At 39.9% G+C, this 24,257-nt stretch overlaps 1 protein-coding gene across 5 annotated transcripts in view; it reads right to left on the bottom strand.

Annotated features, from left to right (window-relative positions):
* The window catches only part of LOC149141688 (uncharacterized), a 312,782-nt gene that overhangs the window by 181,745 nt on the left and 106,780 nt on the right, over window positions 1–24,257 (bottom strand). The gene's annotated exons all lie outside the window — the stretch shown is intronic.

The raw sequence follows: 24,257 nt of genomic DNA, 5'->3' as shown, positions 1-24,257 counted from the left end.
ACCATAACCTTGTACTTCTCTACACTGCCATCAACTGACCTATCATCAAGCCTCGGCACTACCTCCCAAACATCGTTCGTCATGATAGAACTATACTCCTCTACCATGGCATTTACCCACACTTGATCTTGTGCAGCCTCCTGATAGCTAGAAGGATCTACAACCTGTGCCACCAATGCTTGGTACATGTCTGGTTGTCTTTGTTCTCTCTTGTTCGTCGTAGGAACTCCAATGAACTCCTCTGCATCTCTCAATGTCTAACAAACTTCCCTGTTGGTTCGACCACTAGTGGTGGGAGGATCAACCAACTCCTCATCTTGCCTCTGCTGCTTCGACTATTGTGAACTCACTAGATCTCCTGCACCTGAGGATGTGCTAGTACTGGTAATTGTATTGGATCCTTGTGACTGTCCTTACAGCTATCCCTGCGGCTGCCCTTGTTGCTGGACCAATGGAGCTTCTACTGGCTCACTCTGATCACCTGTTGGCATCTCGCGAGATTTATTGAAGGCTCTGTCTTCCATAAACTTCACGTCCAGTCTCAGAATAATCTTCCTGTTGCTAGGAATATAGATCTTGTATTCCTTAGAGGTTTCGCATGCCCAACGAAGTATACCTTTCCTGCAATTTGATCCAACTTGGTGCGTTTCTCATCTGGTACATGGCAATAAGCTATACTGCCAAAGATCCTAAAGTGACTAACTCTTGGCTTCTTCCCTGAGAAGACTTCTTCTGGCGTTATCTTCCCCAATGCACTGTGAGGAACCCTATTCTGTATATACACCATTGAGTTACATGCCTTTTCCCATAAGAACTTGGGAAAATCCTGGTCATATAACATCGCCTTTGCAGCCCCGACTATAGACCTGTTCTTCCACTCCACTACCCCATTCTACTATGGATTGTATGGAGTTGTCCACTCCCTCCTAATGTCTTCCTTCGCACAGAAACTCGTTAAGCCACTATCTGTGTACTCACCTCCATTATCCAAGCGAAGCACCATGATATTCTTCCCTGTCGCATTCTCTACTAGAGCTTTAAACTCCTTAAAGCGACCAAATACCTCATCCTTGGTCTTCAAGAAGTAGATCCTAGAATGGTCATTGATGAAGGTGATGAAGTACACGTACTATCCGAGAGATCTAGTGGACATAGGACCACAAATATCTAAGTGTATAAGTTGTAACACACCATCTAATTTGTTGTCACTTCTTCGAACGCTGCCTTAGCATACTTCCCAAGTACGCACCCTTTACACACGTCATCATGTTTCGTGCCAAGTTCTAGAACACTTGTTATTTTCTCATTGAGCATTCTAAGTGCTCCATGATGTAAATGTCCCATCCTCATGTGCCATAACTCATTTAGGTCTCTCCCATTTTTATTGCCATTGCTAACTAGTGCCATTGGAGAATCTAGCTGCAACTTATACAATATGTTGCTTCATGCCCCAATTTGATTTACCCTCTTCTAGCTCTGGTGTTTGACGAACATCTTCCTCCCTATGAAGTGGACATCATATCCCTTATCTTGTAATTGGGATACTGAAATTAGGTTCATACCTAGTCCCAACACATGCAATACATCTGTAACACTGGTGCTTGCTCCTGACTCCCTCTGAATGTCAATGGTACCTCTCCTGACTAGAGTGCATTTAATCTTGTTTCCCATCGTTATCTGGATCTCCATTTCCTCATTATAGCTAGAAAAAATTTCTCTAACTCTTGTCATGTGAGCTGACACTCTACTATCTATATACTAGACTCCATATGAAGTTGAGCTAAATAAGCAAGCAAATACGTCCTCCAATTTGGAAAACAAATCTGTAGCCCCCTGAATATCAAATTTTTCTGTGGCTATACTGGAGAATTCTAAAGAATTTACTGAAGACATCCTGAGTATAATTTCGTGTGTTTTTCTCTTCCGATCAGCGTTGTTCTACTACTGCAAAAACTATTGCAAAATCACTAGGCCCATATCTACTCAATGAAATATCTAATATGCTCACTGGAACTGCTTCCGGCAATACCACTACTTGCTGGAACTACTACTGGGTTGTTCGAACTTTTCCTGCTCCTGCAACTAGAAATCGAACCCTTCTACCCAACAAGTCACACTGCCTGGTTCGACCTCTACGTAGACCCAAAAACTTTGCTCAAAGACTCCTTTGGAGCTGCAAAATTTCTCCCTCATTATTGACCCATTGATTTGTCTTCAAAATTGCTCTAATACCATGTGAAAATTCCTTGAAATGCAACAATTGGAAATGTATTCTTCTAACTGATTAATTATGTAGTTTATTTTGTTATGGCAAAAAAACAAATAAATCACACTACAATTTCTTCACAATAAAATGCTGCGGAAAATAAACTGGAAACTGAAAAAATATAGCACACACACACACAATAAAATTGACACCATTATTTTTGGACAAATGTCCCCAGAAAAACCCAATGTGGGAAAACCAGTGTCGCGGATGAGGGTTTTATTATTATTATGCAGCAACGAAAATTCTGAGTACAATCTGGATGCCAAACTGGCAATCCTCTCTTGAGAAAATACTGGAAAAATTATTGAGGGAATTTTCCCTTCTCCACAAGCAATCCAACAACAATCTAGCCATTCGAACTAGCACCAGGAACAACCCTGCGCAGGCTTTTGTGTAGCCTGTAACTCGCACTGCCTAGAGTTGCTTCTGATCAAGACGTCTTGCCTGCTACTTCCTCTAGAAGTGATTCTCCGATGCTCTGGAAAATCATCCCGGCCTCTGGCACCTGAATCGACCTCCTCTCCAACAAAATCAAACTGCCTCAATGAGGCTATGCGCAAGCCCCTGCGCAGCCTCCTATGGAATAACTCTACCTCTCTCAATTGACTCTTCTAGCACTGGAAACCTCCATCAGAATCTTTATTGTTGCTCCTCTGCCTCTACTATTGATCTCTGGCTCTAATTATCTTCTCAGTTGAATCTCTACTCTCTGGGAAATTCAATCTGCCTAGATCACCCACTCACTCGATGTATTTCTCTCCATCCCAAAGTCCTGCTCTTATAATCTCTCGTTGGTGAACCAACAGCCACGATTAAATCTCCATCAACAACTAAGATCACCTCAAACTCAATCTGTGTGACTTTCTAGAGTATTCTCACTTTTCTCAATTAATTCCCTTAAATTAATCGATTTCCCTAATTTAGACTTAGGCATTTTTAATTATCGATCAATTAATTTAATTGAGTTGTTTCTAGGTGTTTTCTCCCGAAACTTTTTCCGAGTTTTGGAGATCTTGTGTTTCTTAGCCTCTCTGACCAAAGTCGAGACTAGAACACCTGTCGGATGCCACAAAACTAACATTTTGAACATCTTCTACATGCTTGACACCTAGCCGATGCAAAAGCACCTATCTGAGCTATCAACATCAACACTCCCTCTAAGTGAGGAAGATATTATGCACCACCCTCAGCTTATTCCTATAGAAAACAAACTTCCCCTTCACTAGAGGCTTGGTGAGAATATATGCAACCTACTCATCTATGGAGATATATTGGAGCTTCACAGTTCCCCTCTAGACCCTATCTCTAATGAACTAGAACCTGTTGTCGCAAAATCTAGTAGGCCTAAGAAGGGGGCACTCTACTAGGCTAGCACTAGACAAAGAGGCAACAATGGAGTAGTGGCCCACTGTCACCACATCCCAAACCCCCTACTCTTTACGGACTTTCACCAATGGGAGGAGGCTCAGTATCTAGAAGGTCACCTAATAGGTATTCTAGGTCCAAGGTGCGAGCCGATACAAAATGATCTACAATGGAAAGAACAAACAATTGAAAGTATTGGGCCATATAACGTCATCCAAGTCATCATTGATAATGCTTCTAATTGTAAGGCAGCGGGAGCAATCATTAAGGATAAATACCCCAAAATATTTTGGTCTAATTGTTTGGTTCACACAATGAAGTTTTTGATGCATGATATTATTGAGAACAAAGAACCTCAATACAGATGGATTGGTGATTTGTACAAGAGAGGCAAGAGAATGATAAAATTTATTACCAATCATAGCAATACCCATGGGCTTTCCGCCATCAGTCAAGGCTGGAGCTGTTGAAGCTTGGGAAGACTAGATTTGCTAGCTATTACCTCATCTTCAGGCGCCTTTTGAAGGTAAGAGAGTCATTGGCTAGCATGGTATCAAGTCAACACTGGCAGGTATTAAAGGATAGGGCTCCAATCGCACTTGCCAAGGAAGGTTTTGCAAAGGTGGAGTAGACCGCTATTAACAGTGTGTTTTGGGGACGTGTGAGGTAAGTTTTCCAATACACCAAGCCCATTTATAACATAATTTGTTTTGCAGATACAAATGCACCAATTATTGGGGAGGTATATGAGCAAATGGATAACATGTTGGGGCAAATAAAAGATATTCTTTGGCTTGTTGACCACTACGTGTCAATGACCTATAGCAGTACACCCCTTTTTTTCGCAAAAGGGATAATGCCTGATCAATGTGTCTGTGTCGTTCAGCTATCATCATCAGCCTGATTTCCAAGATGTTATAATGTAAACCCATTCTGCATGTATATGATGTAAATAATCTCAACAGATCCATGTCATGTATATAACGACCTAGGTAAACCTATTTTTCTAGTGACTATTTACATTCTGGGAGGTTTTTTGTCTCACCAATCCATTCTCAGATGGTCGGCAAAGTTTTCCTCTAGGCTGACCCCAAAGCTGGAATGGATTTTGTCGCTAGGATCTTAGGCGAGTCCTAGTGTTCTAAATCGAGTCTATGTAAAATTGATATTAGAATAATCCTAACTATTTGGTTAGGTTATTTTATTACAAATTGCTTCGTCTGCTAGATTATATTTGTGTCGCAGAAATAGATAGTCTGTGAGGCAAATGGGTTTTCCCCCTTATGATGTAAAAAAATATGAAAATCATGATGTAAAGTGTCTTGAAAATTGGAAAAATAATTTATCCCCTCATAGGTTAATTAATTAAATTTTCTGGCCACAAATAAATTAAAATCCTAAGCCAGAAATATAATTAATTCTAGGTCCTAGGTAAATTTAAATTCTCCAAAAGCAAAATTCGTTGGTCCTAAAAAATCAAATTTTAAAAGGTCCGAGGACTAGGGTAAATTAATTATTTTGCCAAATTTTAAACCTTTGATCCCCAGGGGTTAAGTCAAAGTCAAATTTTTGGGGAAATTAACTCAAAATTTTTATTTTGAGTTAATTAAAATACATTTAATTAAAAATTTCTAATTTCCCCAAATATTTATATATTTTGACGGATGAGATTAAAAGAAATTTTAATCTTCATCAACGGTCGAGATTGATTTGATGAGGATCACTCGAACTAGCCGTTGGAAGATTTATCTTTAAATAGGAATTCATTTGTCAGTCGATTCATCCAATCTCTAAGTCGTGTGCTTAGCAAGAAGCTCTTGTGTAATCTTTTTTCTGGATAATAAAGAAAGACTTTGGAGTTAAATTCTGTTGGTGTTACTCTTCATGGGAATACTGTAAATGTGTTGTTTTCATGCATAAATTTTTACTAAAGCCATTGATGATAGCTTCTGAAAAGTGATTTGAGTACAAGTATTTTGCTCAATCATTGGGGTTTGAATAATAATCTAAATTTTGAATGTAATAGCAGGTATCTCTATTTGTCTTAATTTTATTATTATTTTCTCTATATTTTCATGGTTGGATTGGGTTTTCAAGGAAATTTTGATTGTAGATCCTCGGGCATTAAGGGAAGTTTTCAGTTGGACTAGCCAACTCTCGATTCGTATTTTCTGAAGAGCCCAGTGAAATTAATCTTGGGCTTATCATAAGATTTTTTGCTTTATTGATGCATAAGGGTTTCGAGTTAGCACCTTTAAAATTTAAAAATCTTTTAATTTATGTGCAGCATAATGGTAGATCTCGCTGATTAGAGCATGCAGTTTGTAAATTTTGTAATTATTTTTCTAACATCGCTTTTTCTAGGTTTTAGTTTTTATTATTGTATATATCATTTGAATGTTTTGTTGTTGGCGTGCAACTACAGATCTGAAGAAGAAATTTGTGTCGAGTCCAGATCTAGGCCCTTGAGAGTAAAATCTGGATCTCTAGGGTTTATCAACATAATTTGACAGGGACATTATTATTCAAATTTTTTACAGTCCAAGGGTTTAAAATTTCTTGGATCTGGAAATTTTCATAAGGGTTTCAGGAATAAATCTGAAGCAAAAGGATTTAACATTTTAATCGAAATTTCTGGAAATATTATGGCCACCATTTATCTCTTGACGAAGTTTTCTAATCTGTTGGCTAGGTTTTCGATTCGCTGCGAAAATTCAATTTTTTTTAGAGAAAACCCTTATGTTGTGGCCTCCCTATTCGACCCTCAAAACCCCTCTAAACTCCTCTCTGATTTCCATCTCGACCTGTGTTCTCCTTCACCCTCGCGCTGCCTCATTCCCTGTGTCAAACCCTTTCTTCCTTCTCTCCTCCGCGTGCTCTTTCTATCCCTCTTCCCTGCAGCATTCCCGCAGTCCATTACCTTCGCAAACGTCCAAACGTTGCCTGCAAAACCCTTGCAACTGCAATAACCTGCAATTTTTCCATCCTTGCAGCTCTTCCTCATCGATCTCTTGCATTGTGCATCCCCTGTCCTCGCAACTCCTCCCGCGGCCTTCCCTTACTGTCTCCCTAACCCGCATCCTCTGACCGAGTTCCTGCCGCCATCCTCAGCTCTCCTCCATCGAGCTCCTCCCCGATCTACTGCGCTGTCATCTCCTCCCTTCCGTGTTTTCCTTGTCCATTTGCAAGCCCCTCTCCACAGCTCCAACCTCCCTGCGTCCCAAATTGCTCCACAACCCTTGCGCTAATGTTGCCCACAGCCTTCATCCCTCTTGTCCATCGAGCTCCTCAACTTCGTCGCATCTACCCTCGACCTGCACTTGCACTGCATACAAACATAAAAGCTCGATTTCTTTTTTTTAATTTCTTTTTGTATGTTATGCATTAGGGTTAGCCTCTTAAAATTCCATTTCATTTTTACTTTTTATTTAATTTTATTTTTTGTTTTGAATCCTAGGTTTGTTTTATTTTGATTTTAATTTTTCTCTTTTTGGTTTTGTTTACATTTTTTTTTCATTTAAGAGCATTTTAAAAAAATTAAATAACATTAAAAAATCTAAAAATTTTAAATTTTGGTGACTTTGATTACTAATGAAATAAATCGAAGGCAGAACTTAAGCTTTCATACTTGAAAAATTTTAATTTTTAAAACATTAAAAAATCTAAAATTTTTAAATTTTGGTGACTTTGATTACTAATGAAATAAATCAAAAGCAAAACTTCAGCTTTCATATTTGAAAATTTTTAATTTTTTATGTGGCCTATGGCCCATAAAAAATTTTAATTTGATTAAGGTCTTTTGATTTGATTTTTTAGTCATAATAAAAAATTCATTTGCCACATTAAACCTTGCTTCATAATCTTAGCACTTACCTAAGGGATAATCAACATTCAAATTTAAAGTTTCTTGGTGTCCTTGGTGTTAAGTGTAAAATTTTAATTTTGTGGTAGTGATTTCTCTATAGTCAAGTACGATTAATGTTTTAAAAATCAGATTGACTATATGAGAAAGATAAATTCTTCTAGATCTGGGATTTAATTGCTAGAATCTCTTGCATGATAAAGTTTTGAGCATTCACATTTAATCGTTCATGATAGTCACTATTTGTCACATTTATAAATTACTCTAGACAACTTGTTTCTATTTAGTCTATGGTTAATTGAGTATAAAGGCACTGGTCCAAAATCATTTCTATCGTATCTTACCTGTCTTAATTGCTAGATCTATCAACCTCAGTTAACCAAGACTTGTTTACATTCATCAAGTTGTTCATCCTTAAGTCTCCTAGAGCCTGTGTTCTACAAGCTACCCTCATTCATTCACCCTAGGGACTACCCTCCTTGACTTGTCTAGAAGAGAGTCTAAACGGAGTGAGTAAGGATTAGAGTGACGGCCCTTACTCTGAGTGTTGTCGCGGTGCTTGGACACTTTGTGCGACAACACGACCAAAAGATCCCAACTAGTACGATATTCTTTACAATTTTTTGTGTGCACAGTGGGATAAACTTAATGTTCCACTACATGCCTTGGTGTATATTCTTATGCCAAAATACTACTCTCCATATTGGTTGGGAAAACCTGCACCAGGGGGTGTGGTTAGGAGAAAACCCCATACAGATCTAGAGGTACAAAATTGCGTGGAGAATTAGGAAAATACTTCACTAGCACTTGAGTGTTTGGCTCTTTGTATGCAATGGAAGATAGGTACAGATTGGTATTATTTTTGGTAGCATCGGATGTGCTCTAGCCTTGAAATTTGGAGAAGAGGCTAAGGCACATGAGATCTCCAAGACCTAGAAATCGTTTTGAGAAATTCCATCCGGATAAGGAATTATTAAAATGATTAATATTTTTAATGGGTTCTTACGTCTAAACGTAGAAAAATAAAAATATTAATGGGTATTAATAAAGATAAGGATGAAAAGCTTCTAAGAGACGAGGATCAACTCTGTTTTGATCTTAGCCGTTGATTAGGGACTTAATCTCGGTCATTGATTCATCAACGAGAAAAGTATAAGAGAAGACTTGAGGGTCATTTGGAGATAGACTAGTAGATACTCAGTATCTCAAGGAAATTCGATTCTCACGGAAGAGGAGATCGATTTCAGAGGGAGTTGTAGGGTGGAGGAAGAGGAGGGCTTTAGCAACAGGTAGTGATCGAGGAGGAGGTGATGCAGGGTCAGTGGAAGACAGCGTAGAAAGAGAGACGCAGGGCCTACGCAGGCTGACGCAGAGGGACACAGGGCCACGCTGGGTCAATCAGAGTGACGCAAGGGTGACGCAGAAGTGGGAGAAGGGTCTCCAAAGTGTCAGATGGTCTCAGAGGGAAAGTCTCAAGTGTTGTTCTTTCAGTTTCTCTATAAAATCATTCCTTGTAAAAGCAATTGCTGCTGAAGATTAATAAAGCCCTCATCTGCTACACCGATTTTCCCGCATTGGGTTTTTCCGGGGACAATTGTTTTCTAGGGACAATTGTCCAAAAATAACTGTGTCGATGTGATTGATTCTTGTGCATGTAATTTTTCTCTAGGTAATTGTGTGACAGTAGAATTTATTTTAATATTTGCTAAAGGAATTTCGTAAATAACTTATTGTGAATAATAAGTAGGTGAAATAAATCAATTGCTACAGTAATAGAATTTCAGTTTAGAAATTTTCACATGGTATGAGAGGAGAGATCCGACAACAGGAAAGGAAAATCGATTATGGATCAAGAGCATGATGCAGAGGCATCCACTCAAGGGAACTCGCACAAATTTCCAGAAGAATGCACAAGGGACGAATATTCGATGTTAGCTCTACCTCCTCGAAGGTTTGGTATATAGATAGTGGAGCTTCCTGGCATATGACAGGAATTCGAGAATGTTTTTCAGATTATCAGGAAAAAATAATGAATTTTCAGATCACCATGGGGAATAAGGCAAAGTGTACTCCAGTAGGAAGAGGTAGCATAGTGTTTCAAACCGAAGCAGGAGAGCGACTTCGAGCAACCAATGTGCTACATGTGTCGGGATTGGGGATGAACTTACTTTCCGTATCTCAACTTCAAAACAAGGGCTATGACGTTTGTTCATTAAGGAGAAAGTATATGTCAAACACCCGAGCCGAAAAAAGAAGGCTCAGATAGGAATCAAAAGTAACAGGTTGTACAGGTTACAGCTAGAATCACCAATGGCACTGATAGGCAGTAATGGAGACAAAGACTTGAACGAGCTATGGCACAGGAGGATGGGACACTTACACCATGGGGCTTTGAGAATTCTCAGGAAAACAGTATCAAGAGTTCCAGAACTAAGTATTGAACGGTGATGTATGCAGAGGGTGCGCTCTGGGCAATATGCCAAAGCTACGTTTTCCAGAAGTATCAAAAGGGCAAAGAGTGTGCTAGGATTGATACACTCAGACATCTACGGACCGATGTCCACAAAAGCTCTTAGTGGTGTCGAATACTTTGTCACCTTCACCGATGACCATTCCAGGAAGACTTGGATCTACCTTCTAAAAACCAAGGATGAGTTTTTCCGATTTCGGTCGATTCAAATAGTTCAAGGCTCTAGCAGAGAATCTGACAAGAAAGAAGATAAAAGTGTTGACAAGGACTTCACTGATTTTTGCGCTAAGGAAGGCATCAGAAAAGAGTGGACAGCTCCCTACAATCCGGAGCAGAATGGAGTAGCAGAAAGGAAAAACAGGACTATTGTGGAAGCAGCTAGGGCAATGTTGTATGATCAGGATATGCCTAAATTCCTGTGGGCAGAAGCATGCAGCACGGCAGTTTATGTCCAGAACGGGACTCCTCACATGGCATTGGGAAAAATCACTCCGAAGAAGGTTTTCACTAAGAAGACACCTGAAGTTAGTCATTTCAGGATATTTGGGATTTTAGCATATTGTCGTATACCCAAAGAGAAGAGAGAAATTAGATCAAACTGTTGAGAAAGGATATCTTGTGGGCTATAGCAAAAATGCTAAGACATATAGAGTCTATCTTCCAGGGAGTAGGAAGCTAGTAGTTCGGTGGGATGTAAAGTTCATGGAGGATAGAGCTTTCGGAAAATCCCGAGAAATGCCTTCCGAGGAGCAGTCGAAAGACGAGCCGTTGGTTAAACCACTTCAACCAACGGAAACTGGTACCAGAAATCCTCCTAAAGACAAGGTTTCAGAACAGGAGGAATCTCAGGAAGAAGAGGAGTTGATAGATGTACCTACTACTAGTGGAAGAACGAGTCGGGAACTCCGACAGATTCTATGGGATGCAAAAGGCTTCATCAGTGCACCCAGGAATAGTAAAAGGGAGCGAAGACAACCAGACAGATACCAGGGCTTAGTAGCTCAGGTTGGGGAACCTCCTAGTTTTCAAGAGGTCGTTCAACGTCAAGTATGGCTAGATGCTATGGTGGAGGAATACATCTCTATAATGGTCAATGATGTCTGGGAAGTGGTACCTAGGCCTCAGGACAGATCAGTGGTAGGTTTGAGATGGATCTACAAGGTCAAATATGTTGTAGACGACAGTGTGGAGAAATACAAAGCCAGGTTCGTGGCTAAGGGGTATGCTCAGAAGGAAGGGATAGTCTACGAAGAAACCTTTGCCCCAGTAACCAGGTATACTTCTATTAGGACCATGATATCTCTTGCAGCGTAGATGGGGTGGGAGATTCATCAGATGGGTGTGCAGACGGCATTCTTGAATGGGGTAATAGAAGAGGAAGTATACATCGAACAACCAGAAGGTTTTGAGACACATGAGAAGAAATCTCATGTATGCAGATTAAAGAAAGCCTTGTATGGGCTGAAACACGCATGTAGGCCATGGTACAACCGAATTGATGGCTACTTGCAGAAGATGGGGTTCGTCAAGAGTGACGCAGACCCTAATATCTACTATCTGGTTGTAGAGAATGAGCCTCTAATCCTAGTGTTATATGTGGATGATCTCTTCCTGACAGGATCATCCAGGTTGATCAAAGACTGCAAGAAGAACCTAGCCACAGAATTCGACATGAAGGATTTGGGACAAATGCATTATTTTCTGGGGTTGGAAGTTTGGCAGCAGAAGGGTGAGATCTTCCTGGGACAAGGGAGATATGCTACAAAAATCTTGAAGAGATTCAGGATGTAGTACTGTAGACCTATGGCTACTCCAATGATAACCAACTGGAAGAATATTGATGCATCAGAAAATAAAGATGTTGACCCCACCCTGTACAGACAGCTCATAGGGTCCCTGATGTATCTGGTCAATACCAAGCCAAAAATTTGTTACGCTGTCAACACCCTCAGTCAGTTCATGGTAGAACCTAAGAGGGAGCACTAGCCAACAACCAAACATGTTCTCAGGTATATACAAGGAACAATCAAGCATGGACTAATGTATACCAGAAGTAATGACATCAGGCTAAGTGGGTTCACTGGCACAGATTAGGCTGGAAGTTCAGTAGATCAGAAAAGTACAACTGGGTATTGTCTCAACATTGGATTAGGAATGACCTCCTGGTGCAGTAGGAAACAGAAATCCGTGGCTCTGAGCTCAGCTAAAGCAGAATATATGGAAGCTAGCATAACTTCGTGGGAAGCCATATGGCTTAGGAAATTGCTTGTGAATCGATTCAGGAGAAGGATGGAAGCGACTAGGATCATGTGTGATAATCAAAGTTGCATCAAGCTCTCTGAGAATCCAGTATTTCATGATCGGTCAAAGCATGTTGATATTAGGTGTCACTTTGTCAAACACTGTGTCCAAAGAGGAGCAGTACAATTGAGGTACACTCCTATAGGAGAACAAGTGGCAGACATCCTCACCAAGGCTCTAGGAAGAACAAAGTTTGTTCATTTCAGGGAGAAGATGGGGATGGTAAAGAATCCATTTCAATAATGGCTAAGTATCATAGGTTGCAGTGCAGCGGTTAGCAGTGGCAATGCTATGGGCAGCATGATGCAGCAGGATGAGAGGGAGTTGCAGTACAGGAGCAGCAATGGTAGTGGCAATGTCATGGGCAGTAACACAAGAAGCAGCAGTGCAAGGGATGTGAAGCAGCAAGCCAAGCATCAGCACAAGTACCGATGCAGAAGATCAGTGTGATGTTTCTATAGTGAAACATTGCTAGAGCACATTCCTCGCTAAGAGGGAGTGTTGATTTTTGGTAGCATCGGATGTGCTCTAACCTTGAAATTTGGAGGAGAGGCTAAGGCACATGAGATCTCCAAGACCCAGAAATCGTTTTGAGAAATTCCATCCGCATATGGAAATATTAAAATAATTAATATTTTGAATGGGTTCTTAAGTCTAAACTTAGGAAAATAAAAATATTAATGGGCATTAATAAAGATAAGGATGAGAAGCTTCTAGGACACGACGATCAAGTCTATTTTAATCTTAGCCGTTGATTAGGAACTTAATCTCGGTCGATGATTCATCAACAGGAAAAGTATAAGAGAAGACTTGAGGGTCATTTGGAGATACACCAGCAGATACTCAGTATCTCAAGGAAATTCGATTCTCAAGGAAGAGGAGATCGATTTCAGAGGGAGTTGTAGGGTGGAGGAAGAGGAGGGCTTCAGCAATAGGCAGTGACAGGGTCAGTGGAAGACAGCGCAAAAAGAGAGACGCAGTCCAGAGGAGAGACGCAGGGCCTACGCAGGCTGACGTAGAGGGACGCAGAGCCACTCAGAGCCACGTTGGGTCAATCAGAGTGACGCAGGGGTGACGCAGAAGTGGGAGCAGGGTCTCCAAAGTGTCAGATGGTCTCAGAGGGAAAGTCTCAGGTGTTTTCTTTCAGTTTCTCTGTAAAATCATTCCTTGTAAAAGCAATTGCTGCTGAAGATTAATAAAGCCCTCATTTGCTGCACCGGTTTTCCCGCATTGGGTTTTTCTGGGGACAATTGTCCAAAAATGACTGTGTCGATGTGATTGATTCTTGTGTATGTGATTTTCCTCTGGGTAATTGTGTGATAACTGCAATAGAATTTATTTTAATATTTGCTAAAGGAATTTCGTAAATAACTTATTGTGAATAATAAGTAGGTGAAATAAATTAGTTGCTGCAGTAATAGAATTTCAATTTAGAAATTTTCACGATTGGATGTTGTCACATGGTGGGACATGTATGGTGGCAATGGATTTTTGGCAAAATTGACAAAAAAAGTGCTTTCACAAGTTGTAAATACTTCTTTTGCAGAGAGGTGTTGGAGCACCTATAGCTTTATCCATAATGTGAGAAGAAATTGCCTCAATGAAAACCGGACAGAAAGCTTGGTTTTTGTGCACTACAACTTGAGGTTGTTGACACATTATGACTTGGGACAACAACCCAAAGGAAGATAATTTGGACCATGGAGCTATACATCTAGAAGAATTGGAAACAGGACTTTTAAAAGATGATGATGAAGCAACAACAACAGCCGTGCCACACCCATCATCTAGTAGCAGTGCTCGAGTTCCACAAGCTTTGTCTTTGTTGCTGCCACCTCCATCTACATCCTCACGTTGAGGTCATGTGCCTTTTGGGTCTGGTTTTGGACATGGTCATCCGACTATGCGAGAGGAGACTCCCAGTAGACCACCACAAACTTCTCAAAAATTAGACATTTCTTGAGGCAGAGCCAGAGGAAGCAATAGATAATAGATTTACTTGTATTTTCTAGTTTCTGGTAGTTTTTATAACTGTTGACTCTTTCATATTTATTATGATATTTTTTGTAAACAATGTATGACAATTTAAGTTTGAAGTTTGAAGTTGGACAATTTAAGTTTGAAGTTTGAAGTTGGCAATTATAACTCATTGGTAATGAATTATGAATATGATGCTTCGTGAAAGTTGAAAGTTGAAACATTTCATTTCATGTTAGATATTCTTTGATATATTTTGGTTACTTGGTAATGGTAATGGTTACAAGTACAACTTTAGTGATCAATGATGATAAATGTTATATATTGAATTTTGAAAGCTTGAAACTTTAAGATAGATGAATCATGAGACTCGATATGTTGTATGTTACTAACTTGTGGACATGGTTGATGAAGATTATAAATTCTAGATGATTGATGCTATATGGTTTAATTCATCATTCCACGTGTTTTTGTTGACATATATGCATCAAAATATATAAAAATATATATTATATAAAAATTCGCCCCTGACCCAGAAGCTTTTGAAAATGTCACTCCACGCTCCCGCTCTCACTCTCGCTCCCAAGCAACCCCGGTAAGGCACTATTAGCTCCTTCTTGTTTCCTACCTCCTTATATAAATTCTTAAAGTCATTGGATTTATACTCACCCCCATTGTCTAACCTCAAAACTCTAACCTTCCTCCCTCTTTGGTTTACCACAAGCGCTTTAAACTCCAGAAACCAATTGAAGTAGACCAAGGTCCTCCTAAAGAAACCATCTATGAAGGTCATGTAGTAATTATAACCACTCAAAGACGAAATAGACTGGGACAACACACATCTAAATATACCAAATCCAAAATGCCCTTATACCTGTTGTCATCGCTATGAAAGGTCGTCTTGGCATACTTGCCAAGTGCACAACCCTTACACAGACCCTGCTTCTCTACACTGAACTCTGGAAGACTAGTGACCATCTCCCTCAATATAGGTAAGGCTCTGTGGTGCAAGTGAACCATCATATTGTGCCATAACTCGCACAAACTATCGTTGACGTAAACCAGGGCTCGTACGGGTTGCCCCTGAACATGTACAAGTTCCCTTCTCTCCCCCCAATCACGCAACCTATGCTTGAACTAGAAGATCTTGACTTGACAAGTACCTGTCCATCTCTAAAAGAAAACTCGTACTCCTTATCCTCCATGGTTGAGACTACTAGAAGGTTGTTGGTCAAACCCTGGAACATACAATACCTCTATCACCTCCAAAGGTTCTCTTGACTCTAATTGAAACTAGATAGTCCTAACCCCCTCTACTACACACCTAGCATTGTTGTAAAGCTCCACATGTAGCTCTGAGTCTCCCTCTGAAATGCTAGTGAACAAATCTCGTGATCCCATCATGTGACAAGAAGCACCATTGTCCACAAACCAAGCACCTTTGGCTATGGTGTCGAAAAGGCAAGACACCAACAAGAACTCCTTCTCGAAACTAGTGGCAAACTCACTAATCTATGAATCTATTGAAGCTCCCACCTGCATAGTGGCCAAACTTGTGACATGCAAAGCATTTAACTTTGCTCATGTCCTCCTTCTCAACTCTTGAGGTAGCCTTCGCTCCAACATTCTTCTTAGGCTTCCCCTTACCCTTCCTTGCCTAAATGGCAAGGGCAAGGTTCTCATCGTCGCCTTTTTGTTGGCCACCATGTAGAAACTCTTCTCAAATCTCCTCCTAAATGAAGTCATCCCACAACCTCTCCTAGTCTAGAAGCTTCTCTCTTGCCACAATACTCTTGATGAAGGAAGCCCATGGCCTTGTAAAGCCATTCAGGGCTATCTTCATAACTCTTCATCTGACACGGCCTCCCCAACTATAGCCAACTCGTCACGAACCTATGCGATTCTACTGAAATAAGATGTTATGGCATTTAACCGGGACATCTTGGTGCTCTTGAGCTTTTCACTGAACACCATTTTCTATTGTGATTGTCACTCTAGTACAACTTGGTTAGAGTCTTCCACATTTCGCTAGTTGACTTCTTTCTAGAAAGATGAGGAATCACATGATCCTTCACCCCATCCAAAATGATTATTTTGGCTTTCACATCCTTTTGGTTATGGATGACCAATTGTGTAGCATCAATAGGAGGGGTGAGTTGCTAATCTGCAAACTCCCAAATCCCATTCTCCATAAACACTACTGTTTTCCTCTCCATCCATGGATTGTAGTTGGATGCACCCCCCAATCGATCTTCAAACCTCGACCCTGTTGCAACCATTCTCACAACTTCCAAATCAAATACTAAAACCCCAAAAAATATAACTGCCGGAAAATTATTTACTGTTGTAAACCCTTGTGACAAGTTTATCTTCTCTCCTCAGAGTTTTAGTCCTCTGATACCATGTTCATTTTTCAATACTAGATCTGATATATTATTCTCAACAATTTATCTCATACCCAAAAAAATTATATTTACCCCAACAAATTACATTTTTTGAAAATTTATGAATAAAAAATGCACTAGCATTTAACTTAAATAATTTGCAAATGAAATTTACAAGAAAATCAGTCACAAAACATAGCAGAAATTTTCTCAACAAATACTCCTTCACTTTTCTATTACTAAAGAAAATTAGGGCCTCCTTTAACAAGGAAAATGACCCTCAAAAAATACATAAAAAATACACCACAATCGAACCTGGATTTTCAGGTCCCTGGGAATTTCGACCTCATCAAGAATTGGCCCACTGGAAATTCTTGGCCTTGGAAATAACTCGGCAACCACATACAAATTCGACCACCTCCTCCTCAACCTGTACAACCCCCTATGCACTAAAGAAATTCGACCTCCTTCCCTTGTGCAAACGTGGCTAGAAAGACTCAGCCCTGCACAAATTTTGGCCTCCCCAAGTCTCGACCTCCTCTCTCCACAAACTCAGCCTCCTATAATCCTTCTCCCGAAATCACCTCATTGCATGCTTCTCTTTCCTTTGGTCTTTCCGAAAAAACCTCTCTCCCAAGAACACATTGTGTCTTCCTCCTCTCCCTTAGGTTTCTTTTATAATTTTCATTTAGCCAAATCCCTAACCTTCAATCTCAAAAGTGATGGATGGCTAGGATTGACTCTTAACCCACTTATATCAACAGTAGAGGATAGATTTAATTCATTAAAATGAATTATATTCAATTTTCATTAGAAACCTTAGCTCAATAGGCAACATTAGTTAATTAATGTGTTTTTCCTAAGTTAAACTTAGGAAAGAAATCATAAAAGTCACTTGCTCAACATGCCCAAGTACCTAAAAAGGATTTTGGACATCCTTTGCATGCTTGACACCTAGCCTATGCAGAAGCACCTATCCGAGCTATCAACATCAAGAAAGAAGAGGGAGGAATCATGCAGACATGAGGTACCCCTTTCCTTAACCTGATTTTCCACCCCTCTAGTGTGCCTTTTATTTTAATGATGTATCTTTCTTTCTTCCCTAGCTTAGGAGAGCTAACTTACTTTATGTTTTTCCCATATGCCTTGAAGATGTAACAGTTTCTCACTCATCAAGGTTGGGACATTCAAGAGTTCCTTTCAGATAGAAGAGCATGAGATGTTGAGGCACGGGGTGATAGTTAATACGAGAGGTAGAGCTCAATCTAGGCTTTTGCTCATGTGCTTACTATGTTGTAGCCATGTTTTGCATTTTTCTTTTCCTTATTTGTGGCTTCATATGATTTTATCTTTCTTTTAACTACATCAAACACTTTGACAAAATTTCTGGGACCCAACTTAGAGATGAGGATAAAGGGTGTCAGTCCCAATGACAAATGATAATCAATGAAGAAGAATCACAAAGCCATATAACCATATGCACAGCAAATTAACACCCAGAAAAAAACTAGCGGAAAAGGCAAAGAGCCATCATGTGGTCTCTCATGCTCATGTAATTCTCTCTTATTCAAATAATTTAATAATACATTTAAATACATGAGCAAGTGGTCTTAAGATAGTGCGTCTATCTTAGACTCACTTGGTTGAGACAATTTCTCAACTTACACACTAATTTAGGAGAGCTAGTTGGAGAGAATCTCTCATCCAAACTAGAATCCTTGGTTTGAGGAATTCTCATGATTTTATTTATTTAATTGGATTTATTATTGATTTTTAAGAGAGTGAGGCTAACATTCCCCCCCCCAATGATAAATCCAAAATGAACAAGGAACCATCTTCCAAGTTCTCAAGTTGATCCTCAAAAAACATTTGCCTGAAAAAACGCCAAAGCTGGATGCTGGAAAAAACTCAAATCTGAAGAGAACATGAATCAGCTGCATGTCTGATTCATCTCTGAATGTCGCTTGACAACTCCATCACGTGCCAAGCTACAAAAGGATCCAACTGTCCTTTGCTTGAAAACAACATCCGGTGTCCACTGACACAACTTGATGAACACCCACTGGCGTATCTGCTGATGATGATCGCCCACTGGCTGATGACTTTGAAAAACAACTCACTGTTGCTTTTGTTGTGTTTGAAAAACTGCTCATTGTAGCTTTTGTTGTTGATGCCCACTTGCTGATTCACTGATGTTGTCGAGACTTTCAATCTGACAACCACTTGTCAATTTCATTAACATTTTCCCCCCTCTATCAACTGGAAGGAGAGACAATCATCTGCATTTGATATCTGAACTCCCCCCCTTCAGGTGTAGGAGATTTTCACTATTGTACTCCCCTGTTCAACTGCACGAGAGTACCATCGTCATTTGACTGTTGGCTGCAATATGTGTGAGTGAATCCGATTGTAAAACTTGTACAATCTTCTGGTTATGGATGACCATTCCCAGGGATCAATCCATGAATAATTTATCTTCAATTTGGCAAGTTGCTCCTATTTGCAGCATTTCTCTGAGGAATGATTCTACTTGCCACAATGGTGACAAGGATGGAGATCAAAGCACTGATCTTCCATATGACCTGTTCTTTGACAATGAGAACATGTCGGTTTGTCTACAACTTGAGTTTGTGTGCATTTATGTTTGTCTGCAACTTCAGTTTGTGTGCATTGACATCGGTTTGCAAGTTGCTAAGAACTTGCTGAGGTGATTTGTGCAAGTAATCTAGCACTGACGAACTGAATGGGCTTTGAATAATCAGGGATATGTAAGTTGTCATCATCTTTAACATATCCTAAGCCGCATCGATTTCAATTGGATTTCTTCCCATGGCTTGATGATGGGTTTGGAAGAAAGTTGCACTGGGACAACTTCAACACTTGACGCTGGTTGGATGAGTGAGTTCGAATGATCAGCTGTATCTGGAAAAGACTTGGAAGCAACACGCTTCTCTTGCAACTCAATTCTCTGCAGTTACGACTATAGTTGAAGGAACTCAATCGTTTCATGTGCATATTGAAGATGCACTTGGATGTCAGCGAGAGTGGTTTTGCTAATGTGCACCATGTCGTCGACTAATAATAACATTAAATTGTGAAGAATTTGGGACAGCTGAATGTGTGTCGCCATGTTGCCTTGCTTACTTTGAAGTCGGGCTCGCTTGTTGTATTAGTCGTGCTTGAAAATTGCGCACTTGAGTTGATCACTGAAATAACAGGCTCGCGTGTACTGATTGTTGATGTTTTAAACACTTGCTTGAATTGTTGACTTGACGCTCGCTTGATGACGATCACTTTGCTTGAAAGGAACTTTATGAATGTTGTAATGAACTTTACACAGGCTCACTTGTTGTGCGTTGAACTGTCGCACTTGATTTGGTTACTTGACACGCTCACTTGATCTTAGTGCGCTTGTTGTAGACACATGCTTGTTTTGATGCTTACTTGAAGATTAGAAGTCACGCTCGTTTGATGATGATTGCTTGCTTGATTATTTTATGAACACGCTCGCTTGCTTGATTGTTTTTACTTGAAATACTTGTTTGTTTGATTGTTTTTAATGACATGCTCGCTTGTTGATGATTGTTGTACTTGCTTTAAACACATGTTGTCTTGAACTCTTGGGTGATTACTGCACTTAGTGATGCACTGAATGTGCTGAAAAATGATGGGTGTCGAACACTATCGAAAATGCACCCAAATGACAAATGATAAATTCAATGTTCAAGTAACAACTGACTTGACTTAATGATGCACTTTAACAAATCAAATAAGGGTGTCGGTTACAACCGAAAATGCACCTGGACAATTTAACTTAATTTGCCTTTGATTACAAGCCAACTTACAAATTATGATTTGCAAGTTACAGTTTGGTATTTTATTAAAAAAATGGTGCAAGTACAATTGCCAAAAAATTGTTGTTGAATGGCTGCAAAAATTGTTGATAGAGATGACAGCTTGATTGGATGTTGATGTAGAAATGTCGTCTTGGCTTGAAATGCTTGATTTTTGTAGCGTCCTTAACTTGATTTCTTTGATTACATAATGTGAAATGTTGTAGCAGCTTTTATCAAGTCGATGATGTGACGCTTTGTGCTTATGAACTTAATTGATTACAAGAGTGTTGATTTCAGGAGCTTGATCGAGCATGCTTATACTTAAGCGTTTCTTATGCCCATTTAGTTTGTGTAAACAGATGACAAAGAAAGCATTTAATGAACACGACACAAACCATGCAAACACATTCACGACACAGAGTGTACCTATGATCCCCTTATTCAATTTCGGGCAGATCTAGGACACGATCACCACAAAAAGATATGTGTTTATTAACCTTCAAGATACATCATCATGACAATGTCTTCAGTGAGGCGTCCCAAGTAGAGACTGAGAACTCCTTGGCATCAAATTGTCTTCCAAAAACTGACTCACCCGCTTTCTTCAACAAAAAATGACCTCCTTAACAAATACACCTTATCACTCCATTACAAGGAAATAATCCCTTACTTTATAAAAAAATCTCACTTGTCACTCCACAGTTAAAAAAAATGCACACTTATTGCTCCAAAATTACAAAAATAAATTTACCTTATCTCTCCATTACAAAAGTTTTATTATCACACATGTGATTTCTAATGTAAAAATTCCCACTTCACACTACACCACTCTTTTGTCTCCCACTTTCTTATGAAAGACCTACGTAAATCTTGGAAACAACCACACTAAGTGAGTGTCATACATTTATTTATAAACATTAATGAAGGATATTCAAGCATAAGAGAAGTCTTCAATTCTAAGAAATGTGCAGACCCACGCTAAGTTTTAAACAAAGAATCCAGGTTATTGTCAGTATTGCTGCGAGTTTGCAAGCAGTAGTGGCCAGAAACTTGAGTTGTGAAATCTCATACCATTCGCAGCCAACCTCATACAAAAGGTTGCATTGAATTCTGCCTTTACTGCAACACTACCCAATTCCTTGTTTTGTGTTCTGAAGCCCTGCTTTCGGGATCAGACGGTCAATTGAGCTCAAAAAGCACATAAACATTTTGTCAAAATCACTCACGGTGGGCACGCTGATTGAAATAAAAAGAAAAAAAGTGAACTAACCCATCAACGGACCTCCCGCTTTTGACCATTAGCGTTGCAATGCAACAAATTTTTAACCTGAAGTTTTCATTATATCAATGCACTCTACGCTCTATATCGGGAAGCGATGACCAAAACATAAATAAATAAAAATGGTCTCAAGCTTGCAGAGGCCTGAATTGAGATAATAAGAACTTGCAAAGTCGCGTTTAGCTCTCCAGACAAACCTTATGCAGCATTCAAATACCCAAGAATCTCCCCCATTACACTGATCGGCCCTCCACACTTCCACTGCATGTTGGACGATGTTGGGCTCGTGGCACCACCAATCTTAACCCTGTGATTCTCTGAAGGAACCCCTCAATGGAAACACAGCAACGGCTCCACAGGGTCTTAACTCTTCGCACAAATTTGAACTCACAGGCATTTGTAACTCACAATCAAAACTCTAGTTGTCAAACGAGATGCCTCACGATCCTTAGCCTCTCTACACAAAATTATATACCCAATAGAAAATACAGAGATGGTTTTCCTCAATCGCTCAACGATCTCTCATGCAACAACAATGGATCACAGAGAAAATTCAACTCTAGCGTAGCTCCCATAAGATGCAAGAGAGCGTAATATACGTTCACACCTCCTTGGATCGACAATTACACACCATTTCCTCCCCACCATTCGCAATCAACCAAATTGGTGCGTGTCTCCTAACGCAGTAGGCTCTTCTCGGGGTGAAACACTTGCTCAACAATCGATCAAACGATCCAGTTTTCCACTCAATTAAATCATGTATTGTCTATCTTCCACTCAATTAAATTATTTATTGCCTCAAATAGTCAGATTAATAATCAATTTGAACATAACACCTACGCTATCATTGGAAGGGATGAATTCAAAACATCCACATTAAATGTTTGAATGTAACACGGGCCCTCCAGAATTTTCTCGTTGGGAAATCCTTCACACAGGTATGCCGCTCAACACTGTTGGCTCCTCAGCCAATCCAGATTTGCATCAATGGCTGCTCGCAGACTTCTCAGTCAAGTCTTTAAAGAGCGAAAATTGTTCCGCATGGCTCAGAATTCCCTTCTTGGCAACAGGTCTGCCCTATATCCAAATATTGTTGAGTTTCAGAGATTCGATCCATGGTTTCTGCAGAGGCGGGGCGTTGTTATGCCCGTGCAATCTCGTGCCTGCCCCTTCCTGCTCAATGGTGATCGCTGGCGAGAGGAATTAAAGAATTCGAATAATGCTGTGAGAGACCATCTTCATTAGGAAGTCGTCAGTCCGCTGGAAAGGAAAAAACCTATCGAGGAAGAGAGGAGGTTGCTGAGGCTTGTGCAGACAGATTCTTTGATGAAAATATTGGGGCAGATACCCCATGCTTGCATTTCCCACAAAGAATTATTACAGACTTCTATGGACTGCGCCGGAAAGGAACATGCCAAAGAAGTTGTCAAATCGCTCGATGACACTGGCGTTGAACTGCACTGTGCACTTGATCTATGTATGAACTGGTATATTCAAACATTCAAACATGCACAAATAACAAGCGCGCTCTATTAAAAGACTCCTGATCGATGTACACGCAATCATCCTTTATGCATGCTTGCATTGGTTGCTCACTCCGAGAAGTGGCCACGACTTGGCTGATAATTTGATTGTACACATCCACAGATTCACAGAAATAGCCTTTGATCGTGTGGCTCTGATACCACATGAAGAAGAATCACAAAGCCATATAACCATACGCACAACAAATTAACACACAGAACAAAACTGGAGGAAAAGGCAAAGAGCCATCATGTGGTCTCTCATGCTCATGTGGTCTCTCATGCTCATGTAATTCTCTCTTATTCAAATAATTTAATAATACATTTAAATACAAGAGCAAGTGGTCTTAAGATAGTGCGTCTATCTTAGACTCGTTTGGTTGAGACAATTTCTCAACTTACACACTAATTTAGGAAAGCTAGTTGGAGAGAATCTCTCATCCAAACTAAAATCCTTGATTTGAGGAATTCTCATGATTTTATTTATTTAATTGGATTTATTATTGATTTTTAAGAGGGTGAGGCTAACAATCAACCCAAAGAATGGATGTGGACAATAAGGGAAATATGGAAAGTGTCAAGTATGGAGTACCTTGGGCACACTACTTCAATCAATGCCTCCTATTAGTGCCCCTCCTGAAGAAGGTCAAACTGGACTAGGGGCAGGTGATAACCTCCCAGATGAAGCATCAGAACAAGGGTACAAACAAGAGTGATCAATCATCCAGTGTGCCATGTGATCCATATTAGTACGCCCCAATACAATAAATGAAAGCACATGATTTCAAAAATGGTTAGTGTACCTTCCGATAGATGACCCACCTTCCTTAAGCAACATGCCAGATGAGAGAGAAGACTGACCAGAGCATAGGTGGAGAGCTTTGATGCAAAGCTATCTGCGGGCCATCATGGGGTTGCTGGCTGACAAAGAAAGAGAAAAAATTTCTCCTGTGTGTTAGCCACTTTTGGTGGGTAACAATACCTAAGTATG

Source organism: Pinus tabuliformis, chromosome X (genome assembly GCF_031772625.1).
Source record: "Pinus tabuliformis cultivar Carrire ecotype Pingquan chromosome X, CPIR1, whole genome shotgun sequence".
NCBI classification, from domain to species: domain Eukaryota; kingdom Viridiplantae; phylum Streptophyta; class Pinopsida; order Pinales; family Pinaceae; genus Pinus; species Pinus tabuliformis.
Note: the sequence above shows the minus strand (reverse complement) of the source record. Positions and strands in the feature narration are given on the sequence as shown.